The sequence below is a fragment of the Gorilla gorilla genome, chromosome 7, assembly GCF_029281585.2.
Source record: "Gorilla gorilla gorilla isolate KB3781 chromosome 7, NHGRI_mGorGor1-v2.1_pri, whole genome shotgun sequence".
Lineage (NCBI taxonomy): Eukaryota > Metazoa > Chordata > Mammalia > Primates > Hominidae > Gorilla > Gorilla gorilla.
Window position 1 is genome coordinate 40790827 of NC_073231.2, and position 10470 is coordinate 40801296.

Here is a 10470-nt window from a genome sequence, read left to right on the forward strand (position 1 = left end):
GAGGTCAGGAGTTCAAAACCAGCCTGGCCAACGTGGTGAAATCCTGTCTACTAAAAATATAAAAAAAATTAGCGAGGCGTGGTTGCAGGCGCCTGTAGTCCCAGTTACTCAGGAGGCTGAGGAAGGAGAATCACTTGAACTTGTGAGGCAGAGGTTGCAGTGAGCCAAGATCACGCCAGTGCTCTCCAGCCTGGGCAACATAGCAAGACTCTGTCTCAAGGCGTGGTCCCAGACATGGGTCCCTCAGCTTCCTGCCTCAGAAGTGCAGCAGGAGGCATCACAGGAAGGTGAAGAGCTTCCCTAAAGAGGACCCTTCCAAGCCGGTCCACCTCATAGCCTCCCTGGGATACAAGGCTGGCATGACCCACATCGTGCGGGAAGTCGACAGGCTCCAAGGTGAACAAGAAGGAGGTGGTAGAGGCTGTGACCATTGTGGAGATAACCATGGTGGTTGCGGGCATTGTGGACATAGCCCTCTGAACCTTCAAGACCGTCTTCACTGAGCACATCAGTGATGAGTGCAAGAGGCATTTCTATAATAACTGGCATAAATCTAAGAAGAAGGCCTTCACCAAGTACTGCAAGAAATGGCTGGATGAGGACGGCAAGAAGCGGCTGGAGAAGGACTTCAGCAGCATGAAGAAGTACTGCCAAGTCATCCATATCATTACCCACAACCAGATGTGGTGCTTCCTCTGCACCACAAGAAGGCCCATGTGATGGAGATCCAGGTGAACAGAGGCACTGTGGCTGAGAAGCTGGACTGGGCCCGCGAGAGGCTTGAGCAGCAGGTACCTGTGAACCAGGTGTTTGGGCAGGACGAGATGATTGATGTCATTGGGGTGACAAAGAGCAAAGGCTACAAAGGGGTCACCAGTCATTGGCACACCAAGAAGCTGTCCCGCAAGATCTGCTGAGGCCTCTGCAAGGTGGCCTGTATTGAGGCATGGCATCCTGCCTGTGTAGCCTTCTCTGGGGCACGCACTGGGCAGAAAGAGTACCATCACTGCACCAAGATCAACAAGAAGATCTATAAGATCGGCCAGAGCTACCTTATCAAGGGTGGCAAACTGATCAAGAACAATGCCTCCACTGACTATGACCTGTCTGTCAAGAGCATCAACCCTCTGGGTGGCTTTGTCCACTATGGTGAAGTGACCAATGACTTTGTCATCCTGAAAGGCCGTGTGATTGTAACCAAGAAACGAGTGCTCACCCTCGGCAAGTCCTTGCTGGTGCAGACCAAATGACAGGCTCTGGAGAAGACTGACCTTAAGTTCATTGACACCACCTCCAAGTTTGGCCATGGCTGCTTCCAGACCATGGAGGAGAAGAAAGCATTTGTGGGAGCACTCAAGAAAGGCCAAATTGCAAAGGAAGAAGGAGCTTAATGCCAGGAACAGATTTTGCAGCTGGTGGGGTCTCAATAAAAGTTATTTTCCACCGAAAACAAACATACAAACAAAAAAACCACTTAGCTAGATGACAGCTCCAAGTCTCAGTCTGTTCAATTCAGAATAGCTGGACAATATACCTGGTCAGGTGTCTTTTATCATTGTTCTTAAGTGTATTAAATAAGAAAGAAATATATGCCATTATGTTTGTTGTAGGAAATGAGAAAAAAGATAAAAAGCATATTTGAGTGATTTGTAGGGTAAAGAAATGTATGGAGGAAAAAATACTGCTTCATGAGGTTAGTAAATAATTTATTAATTATTTGAAAAATGTTCAGCATTGCCATAAAGTTATTTTAGTAGGAAGGCATATAGGTTTTAGCTTTGTGTAGTAGAAAATATAAAAGAATTGTGTGATTTCCTCCAAATCAACATCTTCATTCTTTCTCTTGAATCTAAGTGCACAAGATTCACCTTCACATAACATTTTTGCAAGCTTGAAAGGAAAGAAAAAAACTTTACCTCTACTGTTTAGTATTTTAACTATTCAAATGCTTTTTTTCTCTAGTGCATAAGCTCATCTTTTTTTGAGTTTTAATTTTCATCATTACGGCCTCAATAAATGAACCTATGTCATTGCCATCAAAGGAAAAATAAATTATTACACTACAGAATAAAAGATTATGAATAATTATTTATATAGGCTAAGTCTGTAGGGCAATTAGAAGAGCAATTCAGTTTTATTTTTCCTGTATCCACAAAATTCCTCCTCTGACTCTGCTATTATAGCTGTATGCTTCCAAATATGAAAAATAGAAATAACCTGATTTCAAATGGAGATTGATAGAGAAGAGCTGCTTACAAAACTTAAATATCTCAAATCAAGTGCATTACTCCAAGATACATCTTATTTTCACTCTTTCTCTCCATACCTGTCTCATAATTTAAGAATAAATGAACCTATTGGGAGTTGTAAGCCATTCTGATTTGGGGCCATTTGTTGAGGTGATCTGAAGCTAAACTGAGAAGTAGGCAATGCTTGCATCTAACATTGTTTTTAGCCACCTTATTCTGTTCCATTCCACTTCAGGGGCTCCCATTGGAGTGAAATACTTAGTTCTCCCTTCCTAAATATTATCCCACTTCAGAGATCTCCTCCATCCCAATTCGAAGTTACCCGTGTCTTGTTTTCTCAGCATTTTATTAGGTAATAGGCTAGAAATCAAATTAGTCAGTTGGTTCTGAGAAATTAATGGTTTTTTTTCCTACTGAAAGATAGCAACTCTTTATTTTAAATGGCAGTTTAAAGTTTGCAGAGTACGTCCCCAAGCACACCAGTAATCTAGCAAGCATATATTTCATTCCCTATTTTGCAGAGGAAAAAACTGAGAAGTTAAACGACTTCACTAAGGTTAAACAAATAAGAGAGAATCCTGGTCTTTTAATTCTAGCCTTTCCCTTATACTAAGACTGCCCTGGACATATAATATATTTTCGGCCAATAAGAGACTACTGTAATTTTAGGCGCAGTATTAGCCCAGTGGGAGTTGTATTATTGGAAAGTCCTCTTATTAACCTCAAATAATATCACACTATTAATGTTATACTGTGCATATATTGGTTATTCTTAGTGAACACTGTGCATGACTGTCACCTGTGATGTTAAAACAAGCAAAACAGATGCTTTTTCTTGTTTTAAAGCAAAACTGAGATTAGATGGGGAAAAATTGGTAGTGTAAAAGTCTACTGCTGACTATGATGCCCATCCCTAGTTAAAAATCATTAGTATGGAGCCTGAAGAGCACTCACTTTTTGTCTTGTCTTGTGGCTTAGGATTAAGTGACAATCTTGTCTTAAACTCAGTCTAACTCAAGCTTGAGCCATCTCCCCCAGCAACCTTTCCCATGCGTGATGTAATATGAATGACGTGGGACAACTGCCTTGCTGTGATCAACTCAGGCATGCACCAAAATGCCTGTCCAACACTGGGGCTTCTTCCCAGCATTCCACTATTACCAAATTAGAAAATGGGGTTTGGCATGTGGATTACTAGAATAGAAGAGCTTGAACGAAACTGTTTGGAAGCTACTTATTTTCACAGTTCTAAAACACTGAGCTGATTTAGAAGATTAAGGATTGTTAGGGTCATTAGTGGTGTAAGTTGTGATTGGATGAGACTGAGAATTAATGTAAGATGTACTTTTATTTCCTCTTTTTCCTGTCAATCAAAACATAGATTTGGTTACCCCTCCCCTCCCCTCCCCTCATCTCCCCTCCCCTTCCTTCTCTTCCCCTCTTCCTTCTCTTCCCCTCCCTCTCTCTCTCTTTTCTTTCTTTCTTTCTTTCTTTCTTTCTTTCTTTCTTTCTTTCTTTCTTTCTTTCTTTCTTTCTTTCTTTTTCTTTCTTTCTTTCTTCTTTCTTTTCTTTCTTTTCTCTTTCCTTCTTTCTTTCTTCCTTTCTCTCCTTCCTTCCTTCTTTTTTTTTCTTTCTTTCTCTCTCTGTCTCTTTTCTTTTCTTTCATTTTTTTTCTTTAGAGACAGGATCTTGCTCTCCTGCTCAAGCTGGAGTTCAGTGCTGCAGTCACAGCTCACTGCAGCCTCAAACTCCTGGGCTCCAGCAATCTTCCCACCTCAGCCACCCAAGTAGCTGGGACTACAGGTGCACACCATCACACTCAGATAATTAAAAAAAATTTTTTTAATAGAGATTGGGTCTCACTATGTTGCCCAGGCTGGTCTCAAACTCCTCTCCTCAAGTGATCCTCCTGTCATGGCCTCTGGAAGCACTGAGTTTACAGGCATGAGCCACTGCACCTAGCCTACCACTTCTCTTTAAACGGATGAATGCCACTTATTTCAGGGGATAATAGTATACTAGTGTATCAGTTACCTATTGCTGTGTAACAAATTATAAAAAATGTATTGACTTAACAAGTTTTATTTGCTTATGAGTCTGTGAGTCAGCAATTTCAGCTGAGCTCAGCTGGTACATTCTTCTGATCTTTTTTTCCTGGATTCACTTGGCTGCACTCTTCTGGTGGCCTAATGAGGACTGGATTGTCTAAGATAGCCTCAAGTGAAGTGGTTAGCAGACTGTCAAGTGGTGCTCTGCTTTACTTCAAAGGATCTATCCAGTAGGTTAATTTAGGTTCATCACTTTGTGGTCTCAAGGTTTCATTTGGAGTCAAAGACAGAAAGCCCCAGTGTGCAAATATTTTAAAAATCTTTGCTCATCTTATGCTGCTAATATTTCATTGGCCAGAGTCACTTAAAAGGCCAAACCCAAACTCAAAGAGTAGAGAAAAAACCTTCACTTCTTGATGGGAGGAGAGAAAAGGGGTGAGTGTATAGGAATGGGTGAGGTTTAGGTCATCTCTCCAAACGACTTACCACAGATAATAAAAACTGATGGATGGTTATTTAAAACACAGACAAATTCAAGTGACAAATATCCTAAGAATAAAAAATAGCACAGAGAAACAGAATAGAACAGCCTAAAATTAACTGAAACATTTGTTCTAAGTATTGAACAAATACAAATTTAAGTAAACATTTTCTTAATATTGCACACTGCACATATTGCACATTGCAATATTCAACTCTTGCTTTTTTTTCCAAAATAGTTTTACTCATTGGGGAAGATTATATTAAACATCATTTAAATATTTAAGCTCTGAGGAATACCAGGACATGAATTGTATTAATTTGTGCAAAATAGAGGGTTGCATAAATGGCCAAACATAATTTCTATCCTAGAATATTTTATCACAATATAAAATATCATATTAAATTATGAGTGAATTGCGTGAGTGAGAAACATGTCACCACGTCAGTGTTCTGACTGTGAAATGAGCAGTATTTACTCTTGAAAACTTCACTCAGGTAATGAGGCACATTAATTCTGAGCAGGGCTTCAGTTATTGCTCTGAATTTAATCTGATCTTTTAATTCTCCTCTGCTTATAAAAAATTCATGGACTAGGGTTTGATGTGTCCCATGTTTCTGGTAAGCACACACCTTGCTTCTAATTTGAGGTATATTTAAGAACAAAACAGGCAGGGAAAGTGCTTGATCTTGCTCTGAAGTACAAAGTACATGACCAGAGAGCTCATTACAGTCAGAAAACACCTTATGTGAAATTTTATGGGAGTCTCTGCCTGACTATTCTGGTGACAGTCTACTGATTTCAGAATTAAAATACTGCAAAATTACTCCTTTCTTCCATTATACTTCCCAAACTCTCAGATTGTTCACTTCTGTTTCTCTGATTTGTCTTCCTCTCTCCTGCTTCCGCCATACCTCAAAACTCATTCCAGTTTACCTTATTCACTACTTCCACCCATAGGATACCCACTTTAACTAGTCTATGTCTTTTTTTTTTTTTAAAGTTTTCTGCTAGAAACTTTCCATCTTCAGACTTCTTTTACTCCTTCAGTGGAAATGTGGTTTCTTCAAAAAATGCTACATATAAAACAACATATATGTATATATTTTGCCTTTTGTGATTTATGTGAACTCAGAAAAGCTCAGCATCTGAACGTCTTTTGTATTTCAATCACCTCCTGCCATTTCTTTACTTGGAGATCGTGTTCATGCTACTACTCACATCACACTCTTCATATTTCTTATCTCCCACTAAATCATTGGCACCTTTAAAATCCATGTTGTGTATGAGATACCGAATCAAGGTTCCTCACTCAACAAACTGCCAGTGGCCCTAACTTCTGGTCCTTGTTACTACCCATTATCACCCTCATATCCTGGATTTTGCCATTAACAACGCTGCTCTGTCTCCCAGATTGCTAACTTACTTTTATCTGACACTTACCTATGCTTTCTTTTTATCTGCTAAATCTTGTTCCTACTGTCTTCATAAGTGGGCATTTTCTCTCTTCTCCTTTGTTTACTTTGGGCAGCTTAGTGCAGTGGAAAGAACAAGAGCAAGGAGATCTGCCGAGGCAAAGGGAGAACTTTATTTTCTATTAAAAAACAAAATGCAGAGTGGGGAGACATAGCCATCAGTGTAAAACAAAAGCCACAAATAACAAATGGAGAGTCTGGCTTAAATTGGGAAAGTTCTTGCTCAGGTTCTCAATCTGGCTCATTTATGCAAATTAAGGATTCAAACTTGTTCAGCTCTGATTAGTCTAAGTAGACGAACCCTGATTGGATGGTTTCCAAGCACCCAACCAGAAGTCTTTGTCAGATGTTTCTTTCAAATAGCCATTGAGGGGTTTCCAGCCACAGGATATCGCAGCTCCCATCACAGAAACTGTTCTGGCTTAAGGGTGCAAAGCAGGATGATTGTGAAGAGCTTCTCTCTCCAAAAATCCAGGGTATGTGACCACTCCCTCCCACCCTGCTTTGGCCATATGGCTCCACTTTAAAATTTAGAGTTTTTCCACCAACCACAAGGGGTTCAACTCATGTGGAGAGTTTGGGGTCTTATTTTACAGTTTTATTTCTCAGTCAGAAGGTCTGAATCTTAATCTTTCATTACTACATGGTAGCTGAATGACTTTCACTAGTTTCTTTGGGCCTCAGCTTCCTTTTCTTGTACAATGGGAGCAAAATAACAACCTATTTCAAAAGGTGAAGTAAATTCCCAAAGGACTGAGTTGAAGTGCTGGTGAAAATTATTGCACGTAATCTTACTGAAGTTATGGTTCGCTGATATAAGAGCAAAAGAAACATTTTTAACGAAGTATCATAATGAATAGACCACATGCATGCTCAGTCATATTGCAACTGTAAAAGGGTGACCAGTTTGTGAGCATGTGGAAAGTTCTAGGAGGTTGGACCAGTGCAGGCTTAGCTAGAGTCTTCTATATGAACCTTAATAAGCAGCAAATGAGTTACCATTTGGAAAAGAGTTGGGCACATACATTTCTTTACCTCAATGCCTTTCTGTAATTCCATTTCTCAATTTCTCAGTGCAGGATCTCCCATTAGTATCTGTTTTCTTTGCTTTGTTTTTGGGTCACAGAGTGTTGCTGAGGAAAGTCATTGAATTGGGAAGGAATTTATTCCACTATACATCAATAGTACTTACTTTCAACTGGCCTTTCATGGGTACTGGGTAATCTTTTCTTTCTTCTCTTGTTTGTTTCATAAACCATTCTCCCTGAGTTGTCATCCTTCTCTCTCAAATGTCAGTCTCACCCTCCTTCCCCAGTTCATTCGGGCCAACTTAAGTGGTTTAACTGAACTTAGCAGCTTTTCCCAAAGATAGCTACTTTTTACCATGGATCTCTGTTTTTAATTAACAGTGTATCATCACGTTTTCCTTCCAATTAGATTATAGAGGCAAATTAGAGTTCTTTGCTTGCTTTAAAATATTTTTTAACTTGTGATAAAGTACACATCTTAACCACTGTAAAGTGCAAACATTAGTTTTATTAAGTACATTCACATTGTTGTGCAACTATCATCACCATCTGAAACTCTATACTCATTAAACAATATCACCCCTTCCTCTCCTCCCCTTGGCTCCTAAGAACCACCAGTCTACTTTCTCTATGAATCTGATTGCTCCAGGCACCTAATAAAAGTAGACTCACATGGTATTTTTCTTTATGACTGGCCTATTTTACTTCAAATAATGTCCATATGTTCATCCATGTTGTAGCATATGCCCAAATTCCCTCTTTTTATTTTTTATTTTTATTATTTATTTATTTATTTTACTTTAAGTTCTGGGATACATGTGCTGAACATGCAGGTTTGTTACATAGCTTTACATGTGCCATGGTGGTTTGCTGCACCTATCAACCTGTCATCTAGGTTTTAAGCCCCACTTGCATTAGGTATTTGTCCTGATGCTCTCCCTCCCCTTGCCCCCCACCCCCTCACAGGCCCCAGTGTGTGATGTTCCCGTCTCTGTGTCCATATGTTCTTATTGTTCAGCTCCCACTGATGAGTGAGAACATGCGGTGTTTAGTTTTCTGTTCCTGCGTTAGTTTGCTGAGAATGATGGTTTCCAGCTTCATCCATGTTCCTGCAAAGGACATGAGCTCATTCTTTTTTATGGCTGCATAATATTCCATGGAGTATATGTGCCACGTTTTCTATATCCAGTCTATCATTGATGGGCATTTGTGTTTGTTCAAAGTCTTTGCTATTGTAAATAGTGTAGCAATAAATATATGTGTGCATGTGTCTTTATAGTAGAATGATTTATAATCCTTTGGTATATACCCAGTAATGGGATTGCTGGGTCAAATGCTATTTCTGGTTCTAGATCCCCGGGGGTTGCCACACTATCTTCCACAATGGTTGAACTACTTTACACTTCCACCAACAGTGTAAAAGCGTTCTTATTTCTCTGCATCTTTGCCAGCATCTGTTGTTTCCTGACTTTTTAAGGATCACCATTCTAACTGGCATGAGATGGTATCTCATTTTGGTTTTGATTTGTATTTCTCTAATGACCAGTGATGATGATCCTTTTTTCTTATGTTTGTTGGCTGCATGTCTTCTTTTGAGAAGTGTCTGTTCATATCCTTTGCCCACTTTTTGATGGGGTTGTTTTTTTCTTGTAAATTTGTTTAAGTTCCTTGTAGATTCTGGATATTAGCCCTTTGACAGATGGATAGATTGCAAAAATTTTCTCCCATTCTGTAGGCTGCCTGTTCACTCTGATGATATTTTCTTTTGTTGAGCAGAAGCTCTTTAGTTTAAAATTCCCCCTTCTTAAAGGTTGAATAATATTTCATTGTATATATCTGTGTATATATATATACACACACACACAATGTTATATATATATAACATTTTGTTTATGCATTTATTCATTGATGAGTATTTGGGTTGCTTCTACCTGTTTGCTATTGTGAATAACATTGCTATGAACCTAGGTGTACATATATCTTTTTAGATGTTAATTTCAATTATTTTCATATTGTTTTCCATAGCAGTTACACCATTTTACATTTCCACTAATGGTACACAAGTCTTCCAATTTCTCTACAACCTCACCAACATGTGCTATTTCCTATTTGTCTGATAGTAGCCACCCTAATGGGTGCAGTGTGGTATCTCATTGTGGTTTTGAGTTGCATTTCCCTAATGATTAGTAATGTTGAAATCTTTTCATGTGCATTTGGCCATTTGTATGTCTTCATTAATGTCGTTTTAAAAAAATCAAGTCCTCATAATCTCACTTTCAGTGAGTGCCCTTAGTGATTTTCTAGCTACTTCCTATTCAGCCTGCCCTGTCTATTTCTCTCACTACGAACTTTCTTCCAGATTCAGGTCTCTTGACAACACACTTTGCCCAGGTCCTAAATATTAAAGACACTGCTATGCTCTATTATTTCATAGAACTATAAAAAAATCACCGAAGTTTTTATAAAACACTAGACTTATTGTGTAAATTTTCCTGAGAAAATAACTGGCTTTGAATAAATAGGGAGGCAAGAGGTGCTTTCTAAGGAATAAAAGGAATAAAATAATCTAGTTCTCAAATTTATATGTTAGATAGGAAAAATGCTTTATTTTTATTTTGTTTTAGAATGCCTGAAGGAAAGAGACATTTGGATACAGAATTTACCTTTCCTTTTCTGGATACTTGAGTTTAAGTTTGTTTAAAGGAGGGTTTGCTTTCACCATCTAGGAGTTCTCTATGAAACAGTTATTCTAATGGTTCTAATAGCAAGAAACATTGAATACAATGGCACTGAAAATGGGCCACTTTCTGACAGGTTGTTGCCATTAGTAACACATATTATGGTTAGACAAAGTATATATTTATTAATTCATTTTTAATTTATTTAAAATATTTATTGCATGTCGATTACATATCAGGCAAAAAACCAGTAGGTGATAAAACCAAAATTTATATCAATTTTCTTAGTAACAAAGCCCACATCTTCTGCACCTCAACATGAGACACTTCCTAAAACCATAAGCATATGGCTGGAGTAAATAAATTTTGCTCTATTCCATTGCAGAGTAACACAATTATTCCTAAGCCATACTGTAAATCAAACTAATCAGATCTGGATAGCCCTCATATATAAAAAGAGCAAGCAGTACTTCTGATTCTCTGACAATTATGGGACAAAACAAAAAATAAT

The 10470-nt window shown here is 38.5% G+C and overlaps 1 pseudogene; it reads left to right on the top strand.

Moving 5' to 3' along the window:
- The first annotated feature begins 344 nt into the window (after positions 1-344).
- On the top strand, positions 345-1448 carry LOC101150612 (large ribosomal subunit protein uL3-like; annotated as a pseudogene).
- The last annotated feature ends 9022 nt before the right edge of the window (positions 1449-10470 follow it).